The sequence below is a fragment of the Paramisgurnus dabryanus genome, chromosome 20, assembly GCF_030506205.2.
Source record: "Paramisgurnus dabryanus chromosome 20, PD_genome_1.1, whole genome shotgun sequence".
In the NCBI taxonomy this organism is placed as follows: Eukaryota; Metazoa; Chordata; class Actinopteri; order Cypriniformes; family Cobitidae; genus Paramisgurnus; species Paramisgurnus dabryanus.
The window spans coordinates 17,969,993-17,985,841 of record NC_133356.1 but is presented as its reverse complement, the minus strand read 5'-3'; the positions used below and the strand labels follow the sequence as shown (position 1 = coordinate 17,985,841).

Sequence of the window (15,849 nt, the reverse complement as noted above, 5' to 3'; positions counted from 1 at the left end):
TTGGCCAGTTGTTACAATGGCCAAGAACACGCCCATTTTTAACCCCTGCAGTCTGAGAGCTATTGATGGAAGGTTGTGAACGTTTTATGTGACTGAATTTAAAAACCCAGTTAAAGCTACTTTAGTACATAAATCACCATAAATAATTCAAAATTTTCTGTAAAAATATAATCTTGATATCTTTGCTATGCTTGTCAAAGATTGAAATTAATGATTGTAATTAAAATTTGATGCTCCTAAAGTACTTTAAGTCTCTTTTAAAAACAGTTAAATGCTATTTTGTCTGTTTGTAACAGCAACTTAAAAAGCAGAATAAAAAACACAGGTGGTGGCCCTCCATCTTCATGTGATGTGCTGGCAGGAGTGATGTCTCTAAACTGGCTGATTGTACAGATAATCTCTGGAGCAGTTGCTCTTTCTTAAACCGACAGCCAATGCAACAATTTAATTCCTGATAAATAAAATTTTAATTGTAGTGTATTATAAGATAGTGTTTTCCTCTCTTTTGTGCAGTTGTAGATAATACACCAACACTTTTAGCAGTTTCCAATAATGTGGTAAATAAAGTATGATGTGCAGTAAGGGAATGGTAATGTTATTCTACATCAAAAGATTATAAAATACAACCGTTTCTGATAGCAATGCACATGACAGTAAAGAAATCCTCTCAGATGGTAGTCCTTAGAGAAACTATATGCAAGTGGTTAAATAAGTTTACTTCAATTGCATTATTCTTAACTGATTTCTGACTATATTAGCAGTATTCCACGTTAACCGAAAGTCCTGCATCTGCTGAGTCTGCACAGAAAAGTGTAGTAAAGAAGATAAAGATATGTGAAAATATGTGAAAAAAACTTATTTGGTTATTTTGGTCATTTTTGTCACAGAACAGGGACAGGGTAACATATTTGTAGACAACGTTTTAAAGATAGAACAGATAGAAATTACTAAACGAAAACCCTTTTTATGCATGACATTGAAAGCTACTTGACAATCTAAAGACAAAACTAAAATAGGAGATTAGCTTATTCAAATGAAAATTATTTCACACTGAGTAATAGTCTTTATTGTACATAACATCTATTAGTGCTGGGTATGATTAATTGCTGTTTTTATTAAGGAAAATTCAAACAAATTTAAAATGAATGTGATCAGCATGTCATTCGTTTAAGAATAATAATCAAACACCTGTTACACAAAAACAAGTCGCACAAGTACAGGAAAATATATTTGTTATATTATATATTTTTTAAATAACATCGCTAAAAGATTTAATTAATATATTCTTTTTTTATTACGTGTTGAATTTGAAAAGCTCTTTATATTAATCATGCATCTTACGCAGATTGCGCTCGTATAATGAAGAATACGCGACTGCGTCAGACTTTCCGTATCACATCCGCTTAAAAAGGTACAAACTAATCTTGTTTACATGAAATAAGCCTGCTCCCGAGCAGGTTTGAGCTTAGGGACCTGTTGCTATGACACCAAGTTTAGAATGAGCTTCGAAGAACCAAATAATCCAAGATCATGCCAAATCATCAACAATCAAATCCAGCTAACTGAGTTAGCGACGTACGAAGAACGGGCCCCTGGTTAATTCAGAGGACTCATTGTTTTGGTGTATTCATTTTCTTCGTAAGCCTTTAAAAAGTAATTATTTTAGATGCAGTTGTGTAATATTTACAGCTTAAATTCTCCAATATATTTAATATATAAGATTTCTCCCAAAAAATTCCACAGAAAAGCAAAAAAAGTCTGCAGATTGTGTCTGGCCCTGCATAGCCTAGCTTAATTCATTTCTTAATATTATTGTTTGCAAGAACCACCGGTCTACCAACTTGATTTGTATCAAGTGCGGCTCTCTTTTTATTTACGATGTTCCCTCGGTGGAGAACACGCGTTCGGAGCGCACAGACGTGCCTGACACACACAGGTATTTGCGCGTCAGTATTGAGAGAAGTGGGTATTTGTTGCAGCCTGTGTCTCTCCACCAATGCAATGTGTTGCTGTCTGCGGGGAGAGGAGGTTCAGTCATGTAGTTTTTAAGCTCCTGGATATCAGAGCAGTTACTGTTGCGTGTGGCCGAGTCGATCGATTTAAAGGCTACATGTCCCCAAACAAGCTTCCCTGCACCTAAAGCCAGAGCCACGTCTTCACTCTCTTGCGCACAGTCGCTGTCGATCTCACTCTCAGCTTCCTTCAGCTCCTGAGATAAGCTTTCTATTACGAGGTGTTAGACTATAAAAAATGTGCTACACATGGCATTTTAAAAACCGGATCATTTATTTATAGTTCGATTATGGATATTTCACGTCATGTAAGAATGCATATTTGAATATCGAATAAAAGTGACAGCCCTAATCACTACAAGAATAACATGACAAAAGCCATAAAGCTAAAGAGACAAGATCAAGACAGTGTAAAGAGTGTCTGTTTGGTGACAATCACTTAGTGTAAATACAATAGAAATATACTCCATCATACATCAAAATCTTTCGGTTAAACCCCGTAAATCCAATCGAAACTTAGCTGTTCTTCTTTAATGAGCAACTTTATTTCCTTGTCTCAACTTTGTGTCCTCATTGATCTGGGGCAGGTGGTATGACTCACAGCACAGATGTTCACCTGACCATGATAGGACAATCATTTAATGCAAGATATGTAAATTGGAAAAGAAGGAAAGGTGTGAGGGGACAGTCAGAAGCCCTCCGGCACAGTGGAGGTAAAACAGACCAGAAAGCCAAACAGTTTAGCGGTTGGTATGCAATGGCAATGAAGATGTATGCAGAGCACTTATGGAAGCCACAGACCTGGCAGAAGCTCAGAAGCTGTCTAAGGAAACAGACAAGCGAGCCTATTTAAGACACAATGCCTCCTAAAAGCAAAGCTGGCATGGCCTGAAATGTAATACAAGATCATTTAAATAAGTAGAGGTGCATGCAAACAAGTTAAACAAAGCTGGCCAAAATTTGCAAACTCTTTTACATGTCTCAACAATAAAGGTCAGCGTGTAAGAGCTTTGGAGTGGATTACAGTAACTGTAACCTGGCCTATATAACCAATGATGTGCGTTTTCAAGAAATGTATGGTCCTGCCTGTGAAAACCCAGGTAAAGGCGTTTTTGTGACTTGCCATTTAATGGTCCTACATAATGTAAAAACATTGTGTGTAAATATAACTTTGATATCTTTAATATTGACTGAGTAAGGTTATGTCAAAGATTTAAATCAATTACTGAAATCAAGCTTTGATGCTCCTAATCTCATAATAAGATTAGGAGACTTTAACCTGGATTTCACAGACAGGGTAACATTTGTGATGTGACCAGTGAAAATGTTAAAATCTTGTGTTTGGTACAACATTGTTCAGTCCTCTTTTTAACTCAGTCAACTGTGAGGATTTGATGGTTACAATGTAATAATACCAATAATTAAATGACCCCGGGGAGTTGAATTATTGTGGAAAATTTTAACGTCATCCGTCTTCTAAATGACACAGGCAATATTCTCCTAAGAGTCTGTTGTTGCATATGCATGAAAGGTAACATCAGGGCGAAAGACAAGGGACTGCAGTCAGCAGTTCCTGAGCACCGCTTGCCCTCCACTGCATGTTAATCAGTATGTAACTGATGCTTCTGGGCTTTACAAAGCCATGAGATGGATTACACTGCTGCAATCTTAATTTAGTTTGCAATCTGGTGGAAACCATTTACTTTGAAATGCATGGGTTAAATAATACATTTGTACTTCAGTATAGCCAATTTAGTTCATGTTTTACATCCGAGTAGCCTATCATGCGATTCTTCTCCATCACATGTGAAGGAAGTAGACAGAGCGCTCTAAAGAATTGAAAAGCAATACCCAATTAAGAAAACCTCTGATTTGTAAAGGCAGCTGGGCAATTTGAGAGCTCTATAAACCTGACAATATTCTTGCAAGCCTTAACTTAGTTCTTCTTCACCAAACTCCAGACTCAATACCACTGCAACGATTTCTGTCAGTCAGATTAGATGGTGACAATGAAGCGTCTTCCTGTGGCTCAATCTAGGTTGTTATTGTTGATTTCAAGTGTTTCCATTGTCTTCTACGGAACGCCCCTGGGGCCAGGCCGAGACTGTCGAGCAAATAAAGTGAATTCTTGTGTCACTCTAATAGTTACATCTAGGGATGCTCCGATCGATTGGCTGATAATGCTTGCTATGCTTCTCAATGAATTACGGTGAAATGACGCTACATCCAAAAGCCAGGGGGCGCTCTTGTGCAGAAACTCAATGTGCGCTGTAGACGATTAACTATACATGCGCAGCTATGACACACAGCTCCAGGTAAGGGCTTAAGGATATATTTATATTGCTGTTCTTCAAACCTTTTCAGATGTTTTCATGATGGCAGGATATTGTTTGAAGCTGACAAATGTATTACTATTTTATAATAAAATCATTTAAAATGTTTATAATAAAATCATTTGAAATGTTTATAATAATAATAATAATAATAATAATAATAATTAAAAAAAAATTGTAAAATTATTTTGATTTCTTAGAAAATATAAAGTATTACATTTTTTTATTAAGTTTATTAAACATGCTGTTTGATAAGTGAAATGTAATTAATAATTTTAAAAAAATTAAAAAGTGAAAAAACACAGAATCCAAAAAAATATAAACAAAAAAATGGGATGTGTGAAAATTTGTATATAACACAATACCTGAATTTAAAATAAATAATTTAAAATAACATTAAATGGTTTTATAGGGTCCCATGAATCTACATGTTTTAAGCATAAGAGCTTGATGAAAAATGGGCCGAGCACAAGTCAAGTGTGTGGCAAATAACTTAAGATCAAGTTTGATTGTTTTTATTGAACTTTTACCTTTGGGAGCACCAGTGCTACCTATTAAAAAAGTTCATTTCAATCCCTGAAATCCTTGGGAACTTTTGAGAAAGTGTACACAACTGAATGAAATATCACACACTGTGGTTTTTGGATATTTTATCATAAAATTTTGATGTATTGTGGCTATAATCAGCAGTGTCATAAAATATTTTTTTCAATATGCAGATCCACCCCTGGAGGCTATTCAAAAACAGATCTCATAAAAAAGGCTTTCATTTGATATTGGCAAAATCGAAAGCACTTGGCTAAGAAAACTTCATCTTCAACACATTTATGCCCTAAAGCGAATATCTCAGTGTTTTCCCATTAGTTTATGCGTCTCAATACAGGAAAAACTATAAAGTCTACAAACAAATCTGACACTCGCTCCACATACAAAAATCTTTGTACAATACAAGAAACATGCAACAATACTTCAAGCAGGCTGACAGAACAAACGTGTTTGGCACAGAAACAAAGACGATGTTAATTTTTAGGATGTGTAACTGGTTTGTGTGTACAACATTCATTTTTGATAGCTGTTCAGTACTGTGGGTTATGGCTTTTGTTCACAATTTGGCAGTCTATGAAGATTTTTGCAAGATGTTGGGCAAGATTCAAAACTCTGGGGCTAAAATGAGTTAAGAGATGCTTGCAAACATTATTACTGTGCTCATGCAATAAACTGAAGTATTTATTTAGATATTTATACATTTTTGTGCAAGTCTTCATAATCTAGCTTTTCGGGGTGTGATAGATCACAAAACTCACGGTCCAGATCACATTATGGTTTTTGAGGCACGAATCAGATCATTCTTTGAATCAGCAAAAAAAGGTGGAAAAAAATCTAATAAGAACAAATAAAGAAATTACAACAATTAAAAAAAGAACAAAGTTGCACATTAAGTAAGGTCAAAAATTGGCATAAGGTGAGGAAATTGAATCAAATTAATAATAACTCTCTTCATTTTATAATTTAAAACTAATTATTATTCTTAGATGATACAGAAGGGTTTTTCTATATGTCTAGGGTTGTCTGATGAACATGAATGACTCAGACTTAAGTAGGTTAATTGAGGTTACTGTCTCTCTAAGATAAGTACGGACCTGGTTTCTGCTTCGATACATACACACTTAAGACATAGGGCTGGGATAAAAGATTATTTTTTTTAACGATTAATCTAGCGATTCTTTTTTGATGCATCGATTAATGTAACGATTCATTTTATAAGTCCGATTCGACTTCGATTCGATTCTCGATTATCTCCCAATTAATTAACTAATAGCAATTTATACATGTTGATTTACATATCTGAATGTAAACATTTCAATATATGTTGATTGCTCTTGAAATTTCAAAATAAAAAAGATTATACAAGTGCAAAATAATGCATTCTTAGTCAGAGGTAGCATTCAATAAAGCGTTTCCAGTAGGGATGCTCCGATCGATCGGCCACCGATCGGTATCGGGCGATAATGGCATTAAATGACTCGATCGGTGCTCGCTAAATCTGCCGATCTCATAAACCGATCTTTCTGTTTACTTTTGTCATCAAAAGGATCCTGAATGCGGTTGCAATTAAAGACATTTTTTACGTAGGCGGTGGCTGAACGCAGTCAAGCAGCTGTGAGGAAAATAAAAGTTTAAACGCTCAAAACTTTAAGACGCATGCAAATAAGAAACTTTTGGCATGAGGATGCAATTGTCCGTGATAGAGATGTGTTGTATACGCTGTTTGATGGGGATGTGAAGACGCCTCGCGCTGTTTACCGAAGCGCGTCCTCATACGCATATCTCTGTAAAGGCAAAGAGAGACATACAAATCTGCACGCTGCACATGAGCAAAAGGTTGTAAAAATGCTTATGATGCTTTACAACCTGTTGCTCATGTGCAGCGTGCAGATTTGTATGTCTCTCTTTGCCTTTAGATATGCGTATGAGGACGCGCTCCGGTAAACAGCGCGAGGCGTCTTCACATCCCCATCAAACAGCGTATACAACACATATCTATCACGGACAATTGCATCCTCATGCCAAAAGTTTTTTATTTGCATGCGTCTTAAAGTTTTGAGCGTTTAAACTTTTATTTTCCTCACAGCTGCTTGTCTGCGTTCAGCCGCCGCCCACACACACAGAAGTCTGTCATCAGTGCACGTGAACAGAGCGATCTCTCTCTCACGTCTTAAAGCTGCAGTAACCTAATTAATCTCTCAATAAAATCACTCTCTGCTCTTGACTAAAGAATTTTTATACTGCATACGAATGCGTGTATATTTAATTAATACAGTATAGTCTGTGAAGTGTTTTATTTTCAGTACTTTTAGGAGACATAAGCCTTTTTAAAGCCATATTAAATTTCTCTTTGAAGAATAAATATTTGTTGTGCTTATTTATTTGAGTCTCTATTAAAACAATAATATACCTAATTACTGCAAGTAATGTAACAAAGGCAACATCCGTGGTATTATTTTATTTAGAAAGATTGTAACAGTTAGTCATCAAAGAGCTTGCATATCAGCTTTTAAAAAAAAATCGGTATCGGAATCGGTATCGGCCGATCACAAAGATTACAAATCGGTGATCGGTATCGGCTGCAAAAATCCTGATCGGAGCATCCCTAGTTTCCAGCGCATACTGTGCAGTTTAGTAACAGTATAAAAATCTCAAGTTCAAATTACTTTATTTTGCATGCATTTATGAGCAAAACCTCTTCAATGTGCCTTTTGATGGTCACACTTTGTAATTTTTATAACTTGATTTGTTTAATCCACATTGCTTTCGTGCTGTTCAAGTCCATGTAATGACAGATATAAACACAATTAGACTTAAGAATCACATACATTATTAAATCTCACTCTCTTAAGTTTATTAAGATAGATGAGGACTCATTTACTGCTGTACAGAGAGTGAATGAAAGCGCAGTCTTCTGGCAACAGTGTGTTTTTACATATTTCATTGCTTTTTGTTTAATTGCTCAAAGTCATGACTGTTTAAAACACACTTCACATTCATGATTTTATGGTAAAATTACACTCTTTCACGTCAATAAAAGAACATTTAAACCATAAACAAAGCACTTTCACTTTAATTGAGCTTGAGCAGCGCAGCAGAAAAGATTGCAGCAGTGTTGCTACAGAGCCGCGAGCTCGCGCTGCTCATGCATGCTTGTTAACATGGGCGCTGAAAAAACATGCGCCGCTTACGCACTGCTTACACTTGCTGTGAAGCAGGCGTGGACTGGAGCCACTCGCGTTGCTACTACTCTACGGCGCCGCCTATTGGGTCTGACGAATCGACGGGCATATTTTGCGTCAACGTATTTTTTGTGTCGACGTCGTCGATTACGTCGACACGTCGTCCCAGCCCTAGACATAAACAAATGTTTTTTAGAAAAAAATACTGGTATTTCGAGATCATTTTTTTTGTATGTGTTCTGTCATGATCAGAAAGATTTTATGTTCTCTTGCTTTTTGAAACACAAGTTAACTCGTCAATTAAAAGAAAATGCTTCCCTGTCAATCACGAGTATTTCCGGCTTTCCGCAAAAATGCTATTTTCCACCAGGTTTCGCAACTTATAAAACCCGGAAGTATCGCCGTAGGGCAAACAGCTGCAGGGCTCAACGCAAATAATTTTTTACACTTGCCCGGTCGGGCCAGTGGTTCAGGTTTTCACGTGCCCTGCCAAAATTTTCACTGGCCCCAATAAAAAATGTCAGTGTCACAAATTTAAAAATAATAATTAAAAAGTTTAATATAATAATTGTATACACAACAGAGACATGTTCTAAAGAAAAAAGGCTCCCAACTTTTCTGCTTTACTTGCAAACTTACCGCAAACTGTGCAAAATATTGCATCGTTTCTTTCATTGTGTTTTACACAGGAAAATGTCTGCTTCTAAGATGTTAAATAATATACAGTGATGAAAATATATTGAATACTTTTTACTTGCCCCAGCGGCTCTCACACTTGCCCCGGGCTACCGGGCAGTCCTTTATGTTGAGCCCTGAGCTGTATGTCCATGTAAGTTTTAAGGATCGCTTTGCATCTGATCTCTATCAAAAGTCCTACACAAAAATTAAATCATCTCTGCTTTTTGCTCAAAATTGTGTGTTTTTGAAGAAATCTACCCATATTTGGGAGGTGATAAAAGAGAACTAATGAAGGTAGGATGAAAGGTTTTTTTAAAGCAGAGGGTCTGTTCTTTCATTTGATGTTGTATGTTTAAATATTTTAAGAAGAACATTTTCTGGAAGGCATTAAACTTTTGTGAAAATCATGAAAAATGCTGGCGCTGGCTGGCACCTTTTTTTAAAAACGCTGGCGGCGAAAGAATTGTCGCAGCATAAACAGTCACTCCACATTGTGAAAATTGCATTGTTTTAATTGCCCTATTCGCCAAATGTATTTTAATCGAGAAACAGTAGCGCAACTCTCTCTAAAGTTTACACATCAAGAGTTCTGACCTTTGAAGGGCATAAGGATGATCACGTCCGAGTTGGACGGGACACATTAAACCACATGCGTGTCTGGGTGTCCAGAAAACTTGCCTTTTTGCGGTTTAATTGTTTAAAAATCACTTGATAGTTACCATTTGCATCCTTTGAAACGTGCAAATTATAAACTTTCCCCATTTAAATTTACGAATCGCATGCAAGCCGAACCATGGGTCGTGATCCATATGGATTACGGATCAACTGTGATCCAGTACACTACTACCTTTGGGAGAGCTGCCTCTAGGCTTAAACAATACGACACATTTGACTGGATTTGATATTCATCTCTTTTTAAAAGAACGGAAAGGAATTATGTTGCTCTTGTGCACAAATCATCTAAACAGCCAAAGTCAATTATACCCAGATCCAAAAATAGATCTTAAAACATTAGGGTGTTACTGTATGTTCATTATGTCGTATGCTTCAGCAGGAAGATAATTTGAGATAAGAACTTTTCCACCACTTACTGTAGGCTATAACAGTTCAGCCAGAACCGGACGCCAACACACTGAGGAAACAGAGGCTGAACTGACTGCTGTGCTATTGCTTATGTCTGCCTTTAGAGACTATAGATATTCATAGGCTTCATGCCATTCGCTTGCCATACTGTAAGATTTCCCAGAGGGAATCCAGGCTTAAACACAAGCCTGAACTGTTTTCTTCATTGATATCTTTCTTGAGGAGCACAAGCCAGTAAGTGCTTATCAACAACAAGCACTCAGTTTTTGTTTTGTCTTCGAGATGATGGAGCGAAACAGATTAAACTAAAAGCTAAGCTGATAAAGACAGATGCGTGTTATCAAGACACAAGCATGCAAAGTTAGAAAACACTACGGGAAGAATTAAACTGAAGTAAAATGATGAAGCGCAGTCACTTCTGTTATTGACTAAGCAATGATTCATCTGCAAATTACCCAAAATTGCCAAACACACAAGTGTAATAAATTGCAAATTACATATCCAGAACTCATTTGGTTTTACTAACATGGGCCTGCGTGGTCATTTGGGCCACATAAATAAATACTGCAGCTAAATATGGATGTGATTCCTCTTCCGAATGTTTAATTCCATTATTCACAGAGTTAACTAAAAACCACATTCTTTTGCATTGAATCCACAAACTGCACACAAAACAAAACAACTGGTTGTTAATGCAGTGATGCTGATACTTGCCTGAGCTTATCCGTTTGCCAGAAACAGTACCAGCATAATCTCAGAGACAGAGGAATGCGTTTTTACTTATTTTAGTCTCTCAATCTTTAAAAGTTTCTCTCTTTAGTTAGGTCAACCTGACAACATCCAATGGATGATTAACAATGTCTTTCCAGCCACCTAAATTACTTTAGGCATTTATTAATAGCCAATATCTGTGCAATTACATGAATTTGCTGAAAAATTGACTTGGAGTTTAGTTGATTCTGCCAACAAAGCATTATTTCTAAATGGCCTGAGGATGGGATTAAGTGGATTTGCAACCAAGTATTTTATGTACAAATAATACATGCTGAGAAACTTTGATTAAATGTCATCTTCATTTTTGATGGAGGTGGTGATTGGCAGCTTTTGCATCTGAGCTTTTCAAATGTTAGCATCGATCTATCTCTTTTACAATTGCAGGACGCCAAAATGCTGCAGTGGTTATCATCCCCTAAGTTCTGGACCCCTACCAAGATAAAACTCAATAAATGTCCAAAAACACACTTTAAATAAACCATTAAGGCAGCCGACTGTGTCATAAAACTAAATTCATCACAGAATGATGTCACAGCGACGCACGCAAGGGGAATATCCAGTGCCTAAACCCTGCCGAAAAATGAATGACCCTTAACATCAAAAGCTCATTTATAATCAGAAATCTCCAATTAACTGAGCTGCAGGGGAATCACTTTGCATTACTCATATACATTACGCATTAGCTAGTGAATATTTTACATAGAGATGCAAGACTGATGATTGAACTTAACGCTTGAAAATGTGAAAAATTCAGAAAGACGACTAGAAGCAAAAGCTAATGGATTCGGTCTAATGCCATGTTCAGCAGGAGATACATTCGAAGACATTGGGGCTTTGAATAAACAGGCTTGCTATTCTCCAACTCTACATGTAGCCCTTTTTTAAGACACTTTGGTAGTCAAGGTGTCTACTAGAAAAGTCTAGGCTTTTGAAATATGGCTTACATATGGCAATTTAACATTTTGCATTTACTTCCTCCTGTCATCGCCTCCTCGGTTACACACAATGTGCTGACAAGATTTTGAACGAGTCTTAACTGGAACCCCAATTGTCCTTCCTCCTCCACTTCCTCCTTCACTGAAACAGATCTCAATCATCTAAAAAACAACCAGACTGAGAAATGCACACAATCTAGTCCAGAAACAAAAACAAATGGGGGAAATTATTAATAGCTGGGTTTCCATCCAAACCTGAAGCAAATCTTTGCAAAATTCGCAAAAAAGCTTAGAAAATGGAGACAGGACTGCATTTAGTTAATATTGGGCAAGTTATAAATTTACTAGCAGTAAGCTTGTAATTGCCAAACTGAATGCAGTGTTACGTGGGTTTAATGTTAGCTTATATGGCAAATGCATTTCCAACTCAAATTACTCACATTTACTCTTTTTCGCAAAAGTGAAAAACCACATCAGGCGAGCGAAAAAACTTTTTGCAAATTAAGGTATTTTTATTCAAAATTTGGCATTTCCATAAGGGTTATACTATACATCATAAAATCAGGGTGATGCAAACCCACCTAAAGGAGAGTTGGAGAAATCGTCTCTGACAGACTGGTTACAATCTGAAGCACTTATCATAGATGAATTAAAATGTTATCAAATTTCACTCCCTTTACAGGAGGTTGTGGAAGCACTGGATGGGATTTTCACAAATCCTCAGGAGACTTCTCTCAACACATATCACAGATCATCTGCACTGCCAAATACTTCAGTAAAATGTTATGACATGACAACACAATCACCACATGTCAAAAATAATTACTGCAATAATTAATCTGAAAAATAGATCCCATGTTATCTGTAATGGAATATTTTACTCCATAATAATGAATTATTTGAATAAAAATTGCAGTAAGAAATACTTTTATAAGGAGCCTGAATGGAGTTTTTACAAAAGCCACTTAATATTGAGAATATTGGAGTAGTCACACTAAAATTGGATCAATGACTCATCTAAAGTGTTAATGAATACATTTAGCAACAAATATAATTAAATGCTTGTCTTTTAGATTTAGCCCAAAATGAGACAAAACAGGCAGACTACAGAGCACATTTTATCTTTTATACTCATCAGGAGATTATAAAACTAGCCCTACTCGGTTTTGCAAGATCAACATTTTTAAATGACCAAAGTCCATTTGCTACCCCAGCATATGCCTTTGTCTCCTTTGGGAAAAACTGAGGTCTGAGAAAGAGGTATTTCATAGTCATAAATGGAGCTCAATGACCTTTGCCCCATCAAGGTCACTCAGTTAACCATTGCTTTCAAAGTTTTAGTGCATAATGGAGGAGTTTCTTCTCATACACACACTGTCTTTAAATACCTGTATGGACCCACATACAACCACATTCATGTCAAAGGTCAGGTCATATAAGCAATGTGACTCTCATATGATTTTTCCTGTTCAGATGACAGAAGGGAAAAAGAGGAATAAGTGCTATACGAACCCTTAATGCAGTGTGGTTCTGGTTAGTTTATTATGTATTGCTGTTTAAAATAGGGATGCACCGATACCGATACTGGTATCGGGTATCGGCCTCGATACCACATTTTCTAAAGTACTCGTACTCGTTAAAAGTCCCCCGATACCTGGAATCGATACCATGGTCTGAGAAATGTCTATGTTTGAGCGGCGTGTAAGGGGTTAATGCCTCTTGTGTTGTCCAAAGAGGCAGAGTTTACAACAAACTGGAAAACTAGTCCTTTGTTTTTTTGTTAAATTATATGACTTAAGCTGTTACCTGTAAATTAAATCATGTTTTTTTTATTAAGTACTCTGTATCGGTATCGGCAAGTACTGAAATGCAAGTACTCGTACTCGTACTCATACTCCAAAAAAGTGGTATCGGTGCATCCCTAGTTTAAAACAAAGCATTGCTCCAATCTGTGGAATTTAACTATGATGAATCAACAAGATGAGAAGCGTAATCTTGTAGAATCCAGCTGACAACTTAAAAGCAGCCCAAAATATAGGTTTTTTTAAGCTCAGCAGGTAGATAAGCAGAGGAAAAACATCCTATGGCAAGAGACGAAATAATGTCATTTTTCTAAAGCTGTAAAGAGTTTTAGCAAACAGCACCTCAGGAAAGAGATAAGGCAAAATAACCCTATAAATATCACCCTTCAAATTTAAAAACCAGTTCACCATTTGGCGGATAATATGTAACCTCATACATTTCCAAAAAGATTTTTCTGATGTACTGGAATATTTTTCCACATTACTGTATATCTAAGCTCTTAGACATCACTATTAGTTTAGTTCTCCCTAAAAGTCACCCTGTAGTTGATCATTTCATCACTTAAAACTCATCTTTGAGCATCATAATAGCATAGGAAAAATTCTGTTTACATGTGACACTGTGACAGTCATTTTATCATGTTTTGAAACAGCTTGAATAGATCTCTACACACTTCCCTTATTTAGTATACACAGATATGAATATGCAAATTAGTCTCCACCTCCACCCTGTGGCACCACCTCAGACCATAAATATACAAGTAAATAGATGCGACATTTGGCAGATTCTGACACATAACTGCCAGGTCCGGTTTTACACAATGCATACGTAAACTGCGCAGTAGGACTGTGACAGTTGTCATAACCACCGCACAAACATGGTGGTGAAGTGCGAATGCACGGCACAAAGTACAATCTCACCCAGCAATGTGTCTTCAAGTTCGTGTTAATGCAAATGGCTAGCAGACTCAGAGTAAGTGCGCTATTTGCAAAGGGAGGCAACTGATATCAGTGATGACCCGCTGGCTTGGGGGTGGAACAATGAGTTAAGATATTCTCTCTTGGTCACTCAAGGTTGTGAAAAAGTATCAAGCTGCGCTACCAGTACCCCATCAGAATGCGTTTTCAGCGTTATAACCCCCAAAAGATTTCTTACTTGAACAGAGTGTCGTTTACAGATGGAAGTGCTACAGCACGTACATATAGGCGCCAATCCCGTAGGTGCTCCAGGGCTCGGCTTGAGCACCCACCAAAATGGCCAAGCATATGCTCAATTGCTTCACATTTCCCATTTAAAACCATGTGGAAAATGTGAACACGCCACTTTCCGCTTTCTTTTTAAAGCGTGTGTGGGCACTCCAGAGTCTTTGTCGTTGCTAACTAACCTAAGGATTGCTTGACGTTGTGACGACACCCACCGGCGCCTATGAGCATGCATGTTTGTTAAGAAACATATATCTGATCCTTGTTTACATTTTTATATTTCCAAATATATGTATGCATTATATATACGCCTATATGCATCAACGCGTGCGTGCATATACGTTTCAAATTCACTGCACAGTTAGCGGAACAATATCAGAAAATTAGAATGTTAGTCTCCAGTCACCATAAAATTACAGTCTGTGCTTCTCTTTCATTGCTTGGTAAGATAATCTGTATGACAGTCATCAGACCCAAACGTCGACTGTTTGGCACGGTTATCAAAGCAAAAAACAGAAAAAGAAGCACCAAGCACACGCAGCTTTGGGAGAAATGGACAAATCTGTCAACCAGTTTTCCTTTATCCTGATGTTAACAAGCTTTGATTTGAACAAGTGACTGTACAACAGGGTGGTCCCAATCCCATCACACCACCACACTATAATCCTGCCAACAGGAGCAGAACAATCAGACTGTCAATAATTGTGTTGTGGAGCGGATATCAGATCAAACGCATTTCTCGGTGGAGATAAAAGCTGTCCGCTTCCCAATCCTGCCGTCCAAGGGCAGCCTTGACTCCAAAAACAACTTGGTACAATTACAAATAGTTTACACATAATCTGAAGCTGACCCTTGTGTAACCAAGGTACTCAGACCAGTGCACTTCATCAGCCTGGCTGCTGTCCCCAGGCTGTTGTGTTTGGGCAGAAATAAACTCAATGCAAGTATCTAATTCATGTAAACTCATCAAAAAAAGTGTAATTTAAATATATAGATACTCAAAAAGCTGTAAAGGAAGCACACCAACATTAATGTTCTGCACAAAGAAACAAATTTAGTGTAAACTGCCCCAAGGCATCTGAAATGGTGCCAACCAGCTGTTGTGCCACTTGCTTATGCTACAGTACATGGCGAAGCTTTACGAACAGATTCACAAGCAGCTATCGTGATGCACCATGAAGTCAAAAAATGATAAAGTAAGCGTGAAACTTACATCAGCAGAGGATTTGCTGGACTACAGTCTGGCAGAAAGTGAAGCAATTCATCAAAGGCAAAGTTTTAAACTCTTATACCATCACAAT

At 37.1% G+C, this 15,849-nt stretch overlaps 1 protein-coding gene across 2 annotated transcripts in view; it reads right to left on the bottom strand.

Annotated features, from left to right (window-relative positions):
* The window catches only part of galnt2 (UDP-N-acetyl-alpha-D-galactosamine:polypeptide N-acetylgalactosaminyltransferase 2), an 89,788-nt gene that overhangs the window by 72,800 nt on the left and 1,139 nt on the right, over positions 1 to 15,849 (bottom strand). The window lies entirely within an intron of this gene.